Here is an 18330-nt window from a genome sequence, read left to right on the forward strand (position 1 = left end):
GAAAGGGAAAGAGTAACATCCGAGGGATGTTTATCATTTCATTTCCTCTACATGTGTGATTTTGTATCCGTGCAGTAGCTGACATTATAAAAGACCCAGGCGCTTTGAAATTGCTTCTGCCTGGAAACAGCTGTTAAACACTTTCATATAACAGATCACTGCAATGTGCAAATAGTAGCATACTATAGACAAGAACTCTTCAAATGCTTCTTTTATTTATTTGTTTGTTAATTTTTTTATCCATTGGACTCGGGATCCTCCTGCCACAGCCTCTAGAGTTACGGGATTACAGGCTTGAGCTCCCATGCCGGGTTTATGTGCATGCTTAAGTAGAGTGGATAATATCATAGTTTCCATTTGGAGCTTGCTCATTACTGGCCATGTGTAACAAGTCCGAAATGTGTGTCTGGCAAATGCAAGGAGGAGGACTGAGCACAGCACCCAGCTTAGGAAGAAGAGGCGAACAAAGCAGGCATCCTTGACCTAAAACAAAGCTCACTACTGAAAATGACAGGCTTCTTATTTTTTCAAATACTGTTTTTTTTTTTCCTAATTCATTTTAGGAAATTTATTTTTTTTTTAAATGAAAAGATTCTTTTGAGTTTCCATTTGATGGAACTCTTGATGTTTGTGATTTTTTTTTTCAGCACTAGGGATTAGACCTCATACTTTGTGTGTGCTAGGCAAGCACTCTGTCGCTGACATGTAATTCCAACACAGATATTTGCAGATTAGTATACTATACACACACAAACACACAAGGTGTGGTCAGAGGGGAGGTGGGAGAGAGATGGGGAGGGGAGAAAGACCTGGAGAAATAGAATCACTCTGGTCACTGACAGAACCAAGAGCAGCTTGTTCAGGCAAACACTGTGAAAATGACTTTTTCCCAAAGGAAATATGTACTTTCCTAAACCTAATAGCAATATCAGTAGGCAAGGCCTATCACATAGATTGCTCCTTGGCATTCAGGCAGGTCCTGTTTCACTTTCCTCAGGATGTTTGAGTGTACGAACTCCCAGGTGTCTTGTGACATCAGAGGATGGAGTTGGCAGCTGTGGTTATCCAGAACATGCCTCTCTAAAGCAGCAACCTCAGCCTATGGGTTGTCCAAGTTTGGGGTGCTGGATTGAGTTCTTAGATTGGGCCTGTTGTTTGTGCTTCTTCAACTGATAAGGGAACTACATTATTCATTGGGGTTTAGTATCATACTTCATTTACCCCCTCTGAAATCCTCTGAAATATCACTACTCTTACTTTAAGTGTACAAACATCAGAATCAAATTGGAAAAGCATCCTGTGTTATTTCATATTCGCACACCAATGGTTGTCTGTCTATCCGTGTTCTCTTCTAAACAGGCCTGTCTGGTTCACTATCCATTAGTGGTCATGCTCTGCAAAACCATCGTCTAGTTCCATCCTCATTCCCCACCCTGGTTAACCACTGCTTGCTTTTAAGTTAAAGGATGAAGACACCCCCAAAGAACAGGCCGGTTACATACCCAGAAATGAAATGGTTCTTTAACCAGTCAGATTCTTACTCTTAGTAATGCAGAACTGACAAACAGAGGATGAGTCATTCATTAGCGTAGCTGAAGGCAAAAGGTCACAAGTAGGACCTGTTTTGTGACACAGCATCTGTGCAGTCAGTCACACAAGGCTGCAGGCCTTTGTTAAGTGTTCTGCTGTCATTACCTGGAAAACCACAATAACTGCTGAGCAAGGGTCTCTGCATATCCACTTTACATTGGGACCCAAAATGACACAGCAAACTCAATCATGATACATACAGTGAATCAGCCATGCTGGAAGAGGAGTGCCTCTTTAGAGGGGTGCCTAAAATTCTGGGGGGTAGGGCAGGAGGGAAGTGAAAAATAGGGGATATTATATTCAATTCTCTAATCCATGTTTCAGTTTATAAAAATATGACAAAATTGCTGTTTTACGGTGTCAAGCTCAAAAAGCCAACCAAACACAACCACGTTTATTTTCGTTTCTGGGTTCCAAAAGAAAACACAGAAATTCCTGTCTGGAGTTTATTTGTCGCTAATCCTGAAGGATGAGTTATGGTTTCAGGGAGGAAGTGTGAAGGAGATGTTTATACTTATGAATAGCTGTTATTGGTTAGTGCAGAGGAGGATGAACTGGACTGGACAGGGTGTGGGATAAACTTAGGCAGAGCTGGTTCCAGGGAGCGACAGTGTAACCTCTAGACAGTACCTTGCCTCGGGGCTCTATCTATCTAATCAGCACACAGCATCCTCGAGTCCGAAAACCTCTGCATGCCCTCCGCTGTTCTTTTCCAGGGAAAAATGTGCACCGGCACTCCTTAAAACAACGCCAGCCTACTCACCTCATATATACACAATTAGCACAAGATTATTACTTTTGAAAATCAAGTAATTTTCGGTTAGCACCTAATTAACGTCATCACAACGTTAACAGCGCCCAGAAATCGTTTCAGCTGCACACTCTCTGTCTCCTCCCTTCCGCTTTGCCACTGGCTTTAAGAGAAGAGGCGTTTTGCATTGATTTGAGAAGAAGGCTGTCTTGGCAACAGCGCTGTGAGTCCGTGCTCAGCTTCCCGCGGTGGCACCTTTGACACTGAGCAGAATTCTTGGGGACATCAGGCAGAGAGCTCTCACCTCTAAGTACAAAACGGAACATCTCAAATTAAAAGAGATAAAATCACCAGCTCCTTCATGCATCTAGATAATTTGTTAATGAGATAATTGAGAGTTGCCAGAGAACAGTTTTGTTTTGGTCTGTTTTGTTTTCATTTCAAAATATGTGGAGTATTTTATGTTTGATTTAGAAGCCAGGATTCTGAGGTATGGAACACCCACCGAACGGCAGTTCATTTGGGAATCAGCACAAAATGGAAGCTTAAATACCTCCCCAGCAATTTCCAGTTATTTTGTTTATTTCATTTCTAAACACTCTCCCTTCACCACTCTGGAAAATTTCTGTACTGCAAATATGTATTTTTTTCAAATTGAAGTGACTTAAAATGTTATTTTCAGGAACTTTTCAGAATTGTATGACATCTCTTGAAATAGCTAACGACCCCTGGGGTGCTGTAAAATTCAAATAATAAAAGCATTAAAAATAGCAGAGAAAAAGTCACCTGAAACAACTAGGGATAAATCTTTCTTTTTTTTTCCTGTGGAATATGCGAATACATATACATACAGTCACAGAGTTACAACACACACACATTCACACACACACACACACACACACACACACAAACCACGTAATTTTCATCTTCAAACGCCCACTTCTATGCTATGTTCAACAAGAAGTTCATCTTTCTAAAGCTTTAAAGCATTTAAATAATTCTTTACATAATATGGGCCATGGTTTGTTTTATGGGATTATGTAATTTTTTCCTAATGTAATTTCCTTTATTCAGATCATGGAAGTTAGCAGTAAGTGTCTGGAAAAGGCCTGATGAGGAATAACTGAGGCAAAAGTCCCCCATCTATTTAGAAATGACAACAATTTAAAAGAAGCGAGGGAAAGGCAGGGCAGACTGGCTTGAGTGATCCAGCTGACTGATATCTGTCAATGACATGCTTTTTAGAAAATACTTTGCTGTGTGAAGATCTTGCCGCAGGAGGACTGAATAATTACTGAAACTTCGAATCTTAGCATTAGAATAAAAGTTGAAAAGCATCTTTGGACTTTAAGAGAACCTTAGTGACCTGTGATTCTCACAGTGTGGTCCCTGGACCATCGACATGAGCATCACTTGAGACACTGTTAAAAATACAAGTTCATTGGATCTCCTCCAAATCTCCCAAATTAGAATGTGTGAGAGAGACTAGGCACTCTGTTTGATCGTATGCATGACAGCTAAACTGTTATGACCATCGAGCAAGACCCTTCCACCAGCTCCCGAAGTATATTCTCTTCCCACCATGTATGGAGATAACCTAGAACCCCTGCTTAGATGTAGCCCATGGTAGCTCAGTATCCAAGTGGGTTCCCTAGTAAGGAGAACAGGGACTATTTCTGACATAAACTCAATGACTGGCTCTTTGACCTCCCCCCTACCCCCAAGGGAGGAGCAGCCTTGCTAGGCCACAGAGGAGGACATTGCAGCCAGTCCTGAAGATACCTGATAAAACAGGGTCAGGTGAAAGGGGAAGAGGTCCTCTCCATCAGTGGACTTGAAAAGGGGCAGGGAGGAGAGGGTGGGATTGGGAAGGAACGAGGGAGGAGGCTACGGCTGTGATACAAAGTAAATAACCTGTGATTACTATAAAAAATAAAAATGATAAAAAACAAAACAAACAAATAAAGCACCCTATTATCAGCCAGCTTACTAGTAATTGGCACCTGTGTTTTACAGTATATCTTTCTGTTGGAAAGTTTTTTGTTTGTTTGTTTGTTTTTGTTTTTGTTTTTGTTTTTTTTTCAATGCAGTTTATTCAGGAACCTTGAACAATCATCGGACCCTGGGGAAAGCCAGCCCACAGCTTAAATAGCCTCTGGGTAGCCAACCCAGGCGTGCCACGTGGGCAATGCAGATAGGTCCACATACATGGAAGCAAGCCAGATCCTCAGCCTTAGCCAAATGTGGAGTTGTTTGTGACAGAGAGCACTCACCATCGGGAAGGTGGAAGGCGGAAACCAGCTCCATCTTTAAGGCGCGGCATTACGCAGCTCTCTACAGTTCCCCCTTTTTGTTTTAGACACATCAGGCAAGAGTAGAGGTCTGATCTCTGATATTAGAAATAAATCGGGACTTTGTACCGATGTTCATTTAGGTGTCATCCACCCAAAGAGCATCAGACCCTTCTGATACCTTTTTCTCAGAGGCGGGACCTGGGGCATCAACCCACATGCAATCAGACATGCTCTTCTCTGGGTGGAAAGCGGCTGACCCTGAGTGCAGTGCTTAGCCTCACATCCTGAGCATAACATTTTAGCTTTTTATGGTAGCCAACCATGCTTGGGGGGAAAGTTTTTTTTTTTTTTAACGGGGCTAGAGAAATGGCTCAGAGGATAAAGGCCCCTGCCTCCAGGCCTGAGGTCCCGAGTTTAATCTCCAAGACTTAACATGGTGACGGAGAGAACCAGCTCCCCCTGCTTGTCCTCTGACTTTCACTTCCACCCTGTGATGAACCGTGTAAAAACCTCTACATAAAAAAAAAAGAATAATTTTCAAACTTCCTTCATGTTTAGTTACAAATTTGCCCGAGGATAGTCATTACTCCTAACTCCATTTCTGCCTTCTGTAGTAGGCGGCGGCGGGTTGATTTAGCTTTAGACATTGCCTTTTTCAAGGTCCCGGTAGAAACAGCAAATCACTCAAGAAGGAGGCCATAGACATCTTATTGATTTCAAGCTATCTCATTTGCCAGAGAAAAATCTGGGGACTCCGAAAAGCTGAATGGCTTGAAAGCTAGACTAGATGTTTATCATGATCTTCTCAGGATAAAGCCCCCAACCTTTATCTGATTGACCTGATACACAGGTTTGCTCTTTCTGAACACGTCCCTACGTGCCAGTACTCTTTTGATATGTGGTATTCATAATCTCACACAAAAGCAAAAGGTGAACTGGGAATATCTTCTCCATGATTAGAGGCTTTTCGTTATTTTAATGCTACTTAAAAGGTTTGTGTCCTTTTTAGAAGGTAGCCAATTCCCTCTTCACTTCCCAGAGGCCGTTCCTGCTTACTATTGATCTCCTAGCTGTTCAGCTCTTTCACGGTATAACTATGCTTTTTCTTCCCTTCCTACGTGGTACTCTGAAAGTCTGCTGTTTTCTCTGAAATGAATGTATGCTATGTGTTCAGGCCTTTCTTGAGAAACATAGGATCTGTTTATATAAAACTCTTAAGGATAAATTTGAAGCAACTTACATTTTTAATGGACCCATCCAAACTATAGTTTTTAACATATTTCTGTTTCACAGACATGTTCTGTGCATTGCCAGGAAAATGATATCAAACCTACGGGTTGCAATTTCTGAGATTTCACTAATTTTCAGCTATTTGATAGACAGGAGCATTTTCTTCTTATTATTATTTTTAATATTTTCTCATTATTTATTTTATTCACTTTACATTCTTGTATCTCCTCCCTCCTCCTCCCCCAATTCAACCCTCTTTCCTCCCCTCCCTTTTTTATCCACCACAGCTCATCAAGGTGCATCAGGACTTTTCCTCCAGAGAAAAGTGATGTAAAAGTTAGCAAGTGAGTCCATGTCTGATGAAGTCCCTACTTCCCTTACTAGAGGACCTACATGACACCTCTCCCCATCGGCTACATCTTTGTAGTGGGCATAGATCCAGTTCATGCATCCTGCTTGGTTGGTGCTTCAACATCAGCAAACCCCTCTGGGCCCTGGTTAGTTGTCTCTGTTATTTTTTTTTGTGGAGCTCCTGTCACTCCTGGTCATTTTCTCTTTCCTCCAACTATTCTACAAGACTCTCTACACATTGACCAATTGTGTAGACCATTTGGCTGTGATTCTCAGCATCTGTTCTGAGACACTGCTGGGAGAGCCTCTCAGAGGACAATTCTGACAGGCTCCTGTCTGCAAGCTTAGCAGAGTATCATTCATAGTGTCAGGGATTGGCTCTCTCCAATAGGGTGGGTCTTTGATTGGGCCAGGCATCCGTTGGGGCTGAAGAGAGGGAACAAGGTTGGAGAGGGGGCACAGAGAGTTCAGAAGGTGGAGATTAGACCTGAGGAGAACAAGGGCAGGGAGAGAGGACAGAAGACCTGTAGAGAAAAGAGAAAGTGAGGATATGGACATCACTGTGACAAGCTGGAGACCTAAGTCAGGGTAGGATCCTGGGAAGATACGAGCAGAATTCAAGCAGACTCTTAGTAGCAGAGACCCTAGAGACTGAAGAGGACATCCCCTAACTAGACTTGTCTTCTAGTAAAGGGTGGGGAACGCCAACCAACCCACAAGAGCTTCCACCCAAAAATTACCCTGACTGTGAAATGTGCAGGGGTACAAATGGAGCAAATGGAGCAGAGATCAAGGTAATGCTGAACCGATGTCTGGTCCAACCATGTTCTTATTCTTCATTATGATTGTTTGAAATATCTTTCATAGGCTCAGGAATTTGAACATGTTGTCCCAGTTCGTAGCACTGTTTGAGGAACTTAGGGACCCTTTAGGAGGTAGGGCCTTCCTAGAGGAACTATGTCAGTTTTGAGAGTTCATAACCTAGCATTTCTTGCTCTCTATCTCTCTCTCTCTCCTTCTCTCTCTTTATCTCTCTTTTCTGCTTTGTGTTTGCAGTTAAAGATGTGATCTCTCAGCTTTCTACTCTGGCTACTAGCTGCCATGTCTCCCACCATTATAGACTCTACCTCTGGAACCATAAGCCAAAGTAAACTCTTTCTTTCCTAAGTTGCTTTTGCTGCTCTATCACAGCAACAGAAAAGGAATCAATTCACTCAACTTCTGGATACAGTTTCCACATGGCAACTGCTCAGCTATGACAGGCAGTGTCTCCTCTGTGGTTGCCTAAGCTGTTTAAGTAAGCAATAGTAACATTTTGTGAGCCTGAAGACTTGGTTTTTCTCAAGAATTTTATAGAGATTTTAGTTTCTCCACTTGTCTTGATTTTTTAATGTCTAATTTGGAAATATAAAATTCAGATACAACACAGGTCCGTGCTTTCTCTATTACCTGAAAGCATTTTTTTCACCATACACAAAATAGTAGCTCACAGATATTACTTAGAAGGCAGGAGCCAGGCTCAAGGATATGCAAAAGAGGACTCTGTTGATCTCTTTAAGAAACCTGTACTCAATGGAACAAAAACATTGAGACAGTTGAGAAATGAACACATCCTCTGCAAGACTGAAAGAGCTGCTATTAAAGAATAGATGGTGCTGGAAGCATCTCATGAGTTGGGGCATGAGTTCCAGATCTTCCCAGACAGTTACAAGCTTCTCTGCTCCATCAAGAGCTACTCTGACAAAGGAAGGTCTTTACTGTTAGTTAACTGAGGCCATCTGCTTACAGAAAGGGTTCTCTCCAGAGAGCCAGAGGAGGGGGCTGGTTAGGAAATCAGGTATCCTGCATCACAACAGTGGAGGTGTGAGAACAGTGGAGAAGGCCAGCATTAAAGGATGTCTCTCCACATGGAAGGGGATATAAATAGGAAGTGGACATTATCCGTGCTTCAGTTTGCTGATTCTACATACCGGAATTTAAATATTCTTTGCACCTCTTTTTCTTCGCTATAAAATGGAATAAATAACAATTACTTCACTGTTTTAATATTTGACCTATATTTCATTATTATTAGGCAGTAACTATTTTTGTCCTATGTCTTGATTCACGGTATTTTAAACCATTGATGGCCTTCTTGATTCTCTTGACTTCAGATCTCTGCTTGATATGGTCCTTGAATTCTCTGCCAGTAGTCCGAACAGTTCACGCTGTTAGGACTTGCCTCTGCTTCCAGCTTTTCTCTTCACCTCATTTGACTTGGTCCTATGAAAGTCTGGGCTTGTCCTCTCCACAGTGCTCTGGTTTCTACTGGTATCAGCCTCTCCCCTCGGCACATCTCTGCCCTGAATTGCTGGAAGGTATAGTCAGAGTTTTATTGCTCAGGGTCTTTGATCTTCATGCAGCATTTTTCCTTTGTGTCTGTGGCTGTTGGCATGTGGTTATGTTTCATGGAGCTCTTTGAAGTCTGACTGGGAATGTATGTCCAAAAGTGCTTGGCACCTCATTTTTTTACTTTTGTGAACTCCAAGATGATGTGGTCACTTTTCTCCCTTTCTGTCATTCCCATGTTGTCACCAAGTCCTTCTTCAGGGATCAGATTGAGTCCAGAGAGGCCATTACTGTCAGCTCCTACTCAACGACATTTTGCTCAAGGGCCTAAAATGTAAATTAAAAATTCCGGATGGGAGTACTTTATATGGCCTTGAGCAGTGTCAATGTCGAACACTCTCTCATTATTTAGATTTTTATCATTTTTTTCCTATTTATCCTGCCAGCCACCATAATTCCCTAAAACCCATTCTATAGGTAACTCATAATTCATCTCAACACTCATCTGTCACTTTAATGGCCCATTTTTCAAATAAATATATACTTTATATATATAAGAAGATTTGAATTTTCTGGCAATAGGCTTATTCCCAACAGCCTGGTGATTGATTGAAAGTTTTAGAAAGTTATAAATCTCTTTTGGCTCATATTTCCTTAAAATGAATATCCTTGTAAAGAAACAGCATTAGGAAGATAGAACTATTTTCTATTAAGACTATTAGATATTTTTTCAACAAAAAAGGTAATAATGATCAAAAAGATTTTGTTAATGGTTTTCTCTCTATACATTTTCTTTGCTTTAAGTAGTCACTAATGATGGCAAAGACCATTAATTAATTTAGGAGACATCTAATTGTGTTAGTTTAAAGTGTACATGATATTTAATACAGGTTAAAAATAATGCCGTACTCTCACCTCATCTTTGTGAAAATTTTAGGAAAGTAATTCATTCAAAATGACAATAGGTTCTACCACAAAAGGTACTTAAGGAATCATGCATAAAATGCTCATAAGGGTCTAGTTTCCTTAATATCTACTTGAGTGTTTATGATAAACCAGACATGTCACTTGTATGTGTTGGTTTTACATTATCTGTAGAGTTGTGGAATTCAAACTGTACAAAAAAAAAGGCAGCTGTTTTTGTACCATACATTTAAACAGCCATTTCATACACACCATGCACAGCTGTTAAAGCTGAAGGCACACAAAGGAATGATTAAACGTTTAAATAATGGAAAATTCTCAATTTTACCATTACTCACTTCCTTTTTGTCGAACTACAAAAACTTTACAGGTGGTAAGAATTTGTACGGTTTAAGGAGCTCAGCTGTTCTGTAACTTCTCAGAGACTCAGACTTGCTGAGCAGTAGACAATGTCCCGGAAGGGAGGTAGGCTGGGTAGCTTGCCATTGTGCCCGCTGCTGGTAGATTTGGAAGGCATGATGTCACGGCATATTTTATAGCCTCTTTCCTTCTTCTCTGCTCCTCCTTTCCAGTATTTCACCAACAAAACACCCCCTCTGGAAACTTCCAGGAAGGAGAGCCCACTCTAGGACTATCTGTCTATGGAAGCGTGTGCTTTTCTGATCCCTCCACCATTTTTGAGAGTGGAGAATGTGGTCCCAGGACACGAGGGGATTAAAACAGGTTGGTTTTCACTGAGCTTTTAGGAACCTGTAGCTGACTGAGTGGAGATAGGGGGGCAAACATTCTACTAGGGAAGTAAGAGCATTCTCTGCTTTTTTATTTATGAAAAGAAGACACCAAGGCCTGGGGCCTGGGTGGAGAGAGGAACAGCTAAAGGCTTGTATTGTGTCACCTGTGTACATTAGATAGCCAGAAGGCAGATATTGTCGGAGGCTCTAACATCTATTCTTCATAAGTTCTATTGTCATTTTTTATGATATCAACTATTGAGTCCATAATTAGACCCTCTGTTCCAGCTTCTAAAAGGCTAATGTTTGACTTGGAAGCACCCCTTGACTAGGACAGACTGGCACTTGACGCTTGAAAAGCATTCTGACACATGGCATCATGGAATCCCTGCTGGGTTTCAACTTTTAGAACCTGTCATCTACCTGTTACTTGTTTCTATTTTTATTTTATTTATTATTTGCTTTTGAGGATAAAGATGTTTCCATGGAAGTTGGGAGATTACCTACCTTGTTTCTATCAATGTGAGTCAATAAGAATAACAAATAATAAGAAAATAGTAAGATGAAACAATGTATAAAGTCCAGAAGTTATAAAAATTTCTTCAAACATATAATTACTTTAGGAAGAGATTTTAAAATCTTTCTAAAGCAATATTAATGTCTTCTATGATTCTTTTTTAGATGAGCTTGCACATAAAAGTATAAAACTCATGACAAAGAGGATCATCTGTTTTGTTGCGAACTCTTCCCCTTAGGCTCACATATCTGAACACTTGGTTCCTGGTTGGTGGCTCTGGGAAGGTTGTAGAGTGTTTAGGAGACTTGCTGGAGGAAGGGGGTTACTGGGGACAGGCACTGAGAGTGTTGAGGCCGCCCTCACCTCCTGCTCATGCGCTACTTTCTTCTCATACTGACCTCCTGCTTCTGCCAACAAACCATCCCTGTCACGACGGAACAATCCCCTCAAACTGTAAGCCAGAGTGAAGCTCTTACTCTGTAAAGTGCTTTTGTTGGGGCATTTTGTCGGAGCAACCAGACAAATAGCTAAGACTTGCATTACTTCACAGCAGCAACAGCAAAATGCTCTCCTACGAAGTTGCTCCCTTGTTGGCCAGCTAAATGTGTTCTAATAGCGTACATGACAGTACACTATGTGAACAGCAGATGCTAAAAACTAGTGTTTTCCCATTTTAAAAAGAAATCTTCATTATAGGAAAATCTGTAAAGTTCAGAAGTAAACCGAAGCTAGAAACAGTTACTATGGCCTCGAATGAAATCACTTACGATAACTTCAGTTTTTCCCTCTTTTTGTAGGTATGCATGTTCATGTGTGGGGCTCACACGCGTGTGCATGCGGCTGCCGGAGGCTGATGTCATGTGTCCTCCTCACTCACTCTCTATCTTTTAACTCAGGGCTATAGCTCTCACTGAGTCTGAAGTCATCAGCTTAGTCCATCTGTCTTTCTCTGTTGATCACCTGTGTCTTAGCTTTTCTGTGGGTGCAAGGGACCAAACTCCAGTTCTCATGCGTGTATGAAAACTACTTCCCCTACTGAGCCATTTCCGCAGCCTCCGGGCTTTTCCTTATAAAGCTGCCCTAAAGATAGCAATAACCACAAAATTATTAATGTCAATATGTAAAGACTTCTATATGCAAATGTGCACATTTGCATAAAGTTCTATTCTTTCCTCCCAGTTTTATAAAATTATAATATTAAAATAGATATTAATGGTTTCAAAATACTTGATCTACATTTCATGACCAAATTTTTGAATTTGGATAGTTCTTGCTTTACTATAAATAATGTGACGGCATATGCCTTTCAGTAACCTTCATGTTGAGGATTATTTTTATCATTTATTTATTATTTTTATTGTATATGTCATAAAAGTTAGAGTTCCATAGGATAAGCTTTTCAGTTCTTATTTTAAAATTTTACCTTATTTTTCTTTGTGTGCAAGAGCGTCCTGCCTACATGCATGTATGTGCACCACCACACATGCCATGCCCCAGGCCCCAGAGGATGGTGTCACATAGCCTGGAACTGGAGTTACTGTGATCCGCCCAGCATGGGAGCTTACAAATAAACTTGTCTGCAAGACCAACAAGTGCTTTTAGCTGCCGAACCATCCCTCCAGCCTCTACGTTCTTGATTCGTTTTCATGCTCTGCTTTTTACAGGGCTTACACAGACCCAAACTGCCAGTGGCAGCCTGTGAGGTAGTCATTTCACCACAGTGGGTTGGCATGTCTAATAAGTACTGCAGAGAGCCGGTAAGAAGGGGGGAGGGGAGGCTTCTTGCTACTCTTAATTTATTTGAGATAAGGAGATTAAATACTTTTTTATGTTGGTTCATACTGATTGTGTAGCTATTATTTTACCTTGGATTTTTGTTAGTCTGTTAATTCACCTAAAAATATTTACCGATCTATACGAAATATGTAACAGAAATTGTTCCTTGAGCTGAGAGCATGGTAGAGAACAAAAGACAAAAATCTCCTGCCTCAGGAGCCACATCATTTTTTTTTTATATGAGTGATTCTTAGGTCAGAAATGTGAGACTATTATCCATTATTTGATTATATGAACCTGGAGTTTTGTAAACACATAATATTCACTTCTTTTAGCGTGCAGAGAGAGCCCTGTTATTTCTTGATGAGGCAAAGGAGTTACAGAGTACCTGAGTAAGTGGCCCAAACTCAAAGTCACACAGCCAGTAATCACAACCATCCTAGGGTAATCTGTAACTCAGGCTGAGGTTCAGGCTCTGTATTCTGTGAAATGTCATTCATAAAAGCCATGGTATTTCCGTAGTAGTCAGTAAAATATTGTTCTATTTTATTGTTCATTTTTAAAATTTTGGTTGATTTTTAAGTTTATGCATGAAATACTTAATTTTTTTTCTAATAGCAGTCCCCACTTCTGCCTGCTGCCAGCCTTCTACAATAGGCTCAGAGAGACTGACAGCCAGCCTTCAGCCAGGCTCACAAGGCTGGCTCCCCCTTCCAGCCCATCTCCATTGTTCCGGGAGTGAATTACAACAGGCAGGAGTTTCACCAATTGGGAATATTCTTGCACTAATCGTAGTCTTCAAAACAAAGAATTTGAAGAACCATTCGCTGTCAAAAGGGCTCAGGGGGGCTGTGGATCAACCATGCCTTGGATTGAGAGCAATTTCTCCACGTGGTGATGAGATTGTGTGAGTCGGTGATTCTATTAGCCAGGTTCTCCATGGTAACAGATGGGAGTGGCACAGACAGAAACAAGGGTGGGAGTTGGGGAGAGGCTTATTTTAAGATATTTGGTTCACAGCTTGAGCGTGCTTGGCAAGGCCGATGTCTGTGGGCGAGCCGGCAGCCCGAAGACCCAGGCTAGTGTAGTCATTGTGGCTCAGAGGCAGGCTGGTTCTGAGGAGGTCGACTTAGAAGAGGCTTTTCTCTTCCGGCCCTCTACCGATAGGAAGAGACCCACTCACAGTAGAGAAGGTCTACTTACCAAAGTGTGGTGGTTCCTGTCTTAATCTCACCTAGAAAAAAAAATACTCCATAAAAACATCTAAAACCTTATTGGGCTAAAGATCTGGTTACTCCAGTCCAGACAAGCTGGAACAGACCATTTACCATCCCAAAGATGAATAAGGGTTCAGACTTCAGGAACATTATGTAGCTGAGGCCTAGGCAGAAGGGATCTGGGACGTGCAAGGCATTGACCTCAGTATGGCTTGTACATAAATTCTCTCAGGACAAAAGCTGTTTTTAGGATTGGGGCAGAGGTTCCTTTCTCCCTTTCTCTAGCTCCAATTGCCACCTACTCTTGAGACACAACACAATGGTCAACACAATGGTGACCATGCTTAGGACATTTCTAGGGTTGAACAACTGTTCATAGGCTGATCCACAGACACACCCCTTCTGTAGCTGTTAGAAGAAGGCATTCCAATATAGGAATGACTGACTGCTAATGAGCATTTGGGTTTCAAGCTAAGAACGCTGTATGTCGTTATTAAGAAGACTGAGTGGGATGCTTGAGGAATAGCCCTGGTTAGGATTAGAAAAGATCCAGACATAATTGTTCCTCCAGCTCTGGGCCCTGGAGAGTCCTCTAAAACACTGTTTTGTTGCTGTTGTTTATTTATTTTAGTTTTAAGAAGAAAAAATTTCAAGATCATAGGACTTAAAAGTCTCGTGAGATTATGAAGCTAAAAGCACATAGAGAGGCCATATTCTGAGCCTAGAATCCAGCAATCACACTTCACACTGATTTTCTGACACCTGTCCATACCACAGAAAATTCTGATGGAAACGCTAACAGGAAAGGGAGTTCTAGGGAGATTCTAACATGAAAGGTTTTCTGGTGCTCAAAGTAGCTTTGTGCTGTTCTTCTGATACTTGTCAACATGAAGCCCAATCACGTTTTATACTAAAGTATATCTTCATTCTAATAATTACAATTAGAAATCATCACTGATTATCTTAAGGGAAAAAGTCGCAAGAAACAGTTAATAAAATTATTTAAATATCTTTATTCTGTAGAAAAGTCTTTGGAGTTTATTAAGGGTTTGTGATAGAATTTTTGCTTCTCTGTTTCTATAGAAATGACCCGTGTCAAAGAAGAAGCATATTTTCCAGAGAAATACTCTATGTAGAAAGCAGGAGCTAGATGTTCTGGCATTCCGTACTTGCTTATGAACCTCGATAGCTTTTGGAGTTGGCTCAGAATCCACCTTTCTCTTCCTACTCTCCTCAAATGATGAGTTCTTTGTGTCATAGGCTTCCTAACCTGGTCTGAGATCCAGAGTCCCCATCGGGAGGCTGCATACACCAACCTAGCCCTCCATCAGGTAAGCTTATCCCACAATAAATCCCAACTTTTCTACTTTATGAGGTTAGTTAGCTGTTCTTAGCATTTCTGATCAATTTTATTTACTGAGTGAACGTTGGTATCCAAGTTTGTTAGCCTTGTTCATGGCCTAAATGAGCTCTGCCCTGAGCCAGATGGCCTTGATATGTTACTACCTGTATCTTTTCCCACTTTATTCAGCTGAGTGGTTCTGTGAACACTCACTCTAAGCAAATCTGAATCAGTCCTCCAAGGAGTAAGTTTTAGTAATTTAAGAATTAAGTCCTTTTTTTCTCAATATCATCCTGTTACAGTTACTTTTATAAAACTGTGTTTGTTTCCCAGTATCTCTCTTAACCCAGCTATCACACAAATAATTGAGACATTTATATTTTTTTATTAATAAGCTTCACAGAACAATAACTGAGCAGTTATTACTCTCTTCTTAACCCTCATTCTTAAGCCAACATCCCAGTGGTACTTGCACTTTGTTGCTTTCCTGCTCCAGCTCCTTGGACCTCTCTCACGGCTGAATCCCTTACTTCCTCCTCTAACTCCTCCTTCCCTGGCTGGCAGGAAGTCCAACACTATTCTCTTCCCTGCTTGGTGATTAGTTTTAAGCTGCTTTATTGGCATATCAGGGGGCATTTAGGGAGCAATGTTTATACAACATTGAGACTGGAGATTCTCAGAACAAGAATTGCAACCAGATATGTGGGGTAAAGAAATCAGCATTTGAATTATGTAATAACCTTATGCCTGCATCATCTAACAATTTCTGCCTTTTCTTCTTTAAGACATAATGATTTAAATGTGTTTTTTAAACATCAAACTTAATTATCATACATTTGACTTAGGGCAATTAAACTGTAGTGCATAATTAATTATATATATTTACATAAAATATTATATAATTAACTATATATTAATCTGAATATCTACCTATCTTCTATCTGTTGCTTCCAGATAATTTACAGGAATAAAGAGGAATACAGACTATATTGCCTATGAAATGTTTGTTGTCCAACAGGGAGTCAATTTTAATATTGTAAGGGTTTTGTATTTCTTTTCATAAGGTATCATCTGATTTCTGTTTTTTCCCTTTGAGCCATCATGACTTAACAGGGGTTATTGTTGTGTCCACATATGGTTTTCCCTTCCACACTCATATTGCATTTGATCACCTTTGCAGTCAAGGCTTTTACTATGTGAGACGGTTCTTTGGAGAATAATGCCTGGAGCCACTCTTGCTTGTCTCTTTCCCATGCACTCAGAGGACTCTATTTCCCCTTATGAGCTGACGTAACACGCGACTCTCATCAGAAGGCTGACAGGTACTAGTTTCATGATCTCCAACTTCCCAGCCTCCCAAATCCTGACCCAAACAAGACCTCTGTTCTTTACAAATCACTCAGCTTTAGGTATTTTATTATAACAGTAAGCAGCTAACAGTTACATATTAAATTAGTGAAATAATTACCTTGTATGATCTACTATCACATTGACATCAAACCATAACAGCAATGTGTCTTTTGTGAAGAAATCTGTTAGTCAGCCTTGTTTTTCTTCCCTTTGAGCCATGCACCTTGCTTGGGGGATAGGATCTCTCACTAGCACGAGGGTGACAGAGCTGATAGGTTGGATGCCCAGTAAGCCCGAGAGATATTTTTGTCTTCATTTCTCTGGCCTGTTACATGGATTCTGAAGGTTCAATTTGAGTTTTCATGATGGCAGAACAAGTACTTTATTACCCCAACTCTGAAAGCTGAATTTTTTGAAGAAAGGACAGGTCATAGAAGATGAGTTATGTCAGATGTCTTAGTCTTGAGTATCTTCTGAAAATGATTTGAGACATTGCCCATTCAGCTTTTTAAAAGAATATATTTTTCTATATATGTGCATGAGCCTGTGTGAACATGTGTGTACCACATGCGTGCAGGAGCCTGTGGAGGTTAGAACCTCTTCTGAACCCCTGGAACCAGAAATATAGATGGCAGTGAGCAACCCTGTGGGTGCCGGACCTAAGCCCTGGTCCAGTGAGTGCTGCTAGCTGCCAAGCCATCTCTCCAGCTACTCCGGTTTTAAGCGTTTTTCAAACTGTTACTACTTTAGAATATTAATGCTCAATTCTCCTTCTCTCTAGTAGATAATAACATTTTAGTTTATTACAGCATTAAGATTATTACATCATGCAAAACATTTTCCAATAGTAATTGTCCAAATTTGGTGTTTGTAGATATTGATGCAGACATGTCTCTCTCTCATTTTTGGAACCAAGTTTTGAATTACACGTGTGCAATGTGGTTAGTAAATGGAGGATGATTTTTAAAATTTGTTTATTTGTTTATTATTATAATTTATTCACTTTGTATCCTGGCTGTAGCTCCCCACCCCCATCTACTCCCAGTTGCACCCACCCTCGCTCTTCTCCCCCTATGGAGGATGATTTTTTTTATTCACACTTTTAATCTTATAACAACATTGACAGAAGCAACCAGTACACGGAAAAAGGCAAGTACTGAGCCATTTACCTAAGAACTATTAGAATCACAGTGAGTCCTGTCGTATTCAACTCATAAGCACACCACACTAATAATTAGAGTTACTGGTGTGCAAATCATCACGTTTGTTGCGATGTGTTGTCATTTACGTTTTTTGCCTTGAACTTTAAATATTTCCTTAGTTCTCTGAAACAATGTTTGTAAGGAAAATGAACAAAAAGGGTGACCAATTGTTTTGTCCTCAGACACACTCAAAAATGCTAACCTCTTCAGGGCCAACAAAACTTGAACACTTTATAAAAAGTAAGATGAACAGATGTTGCAGTTCTTTTGCTTCAGAATATTGTGGAGTCCCACAAGATCCTAAGAGCCTCGGTAAACAGACTTCACCATCTGTCGCTGCTGACACCTGAGCAGGACATTCAAGCTTGCTTCAGCGGCCTGTGTGAGTCCTAAGCCACACTGCAAATCTCAGCTTCATCCATTCCGGGATGTGAAGCACAACCACTTGCTTGCTTCTGTCTGACCACGTGATTTCATTTTCTTTTCTATTGAGGCTGAATGTGAAACGTGACTCTGTGGTTACCTGCTAAAGTCATCCACTAGACTTAGCCAACCAAATTCCAACATAGACGAGGGAGGTTCCGTCCAGGTTCTTCCCTCACTGAAGAGTTTGAAGAGTTAGAAGCTGCTGGCAGAGGGAGAACCATTCTTTAATGAATGTGTTCCCACTGGTAGTTTTTCTATTCTCCAGTGGATGGCCCTACACCCAGACATAACTGAGCATGAC

This window comes from Meriones unguiculatus, chromosome 6 (genome assembly GCF_030254825.1).
Source record: "Meriones unguiculatus strain TT.TT164.6M chromosome 6, Bangor_MerUng_6.1, whole genome shotgun sequence".
Lineage (NCBI taxonomy): Eukaryota > Metazoa > Chordata > Mammalia > Rodentia > Muridae > Meriones > Meriones unguiculatus.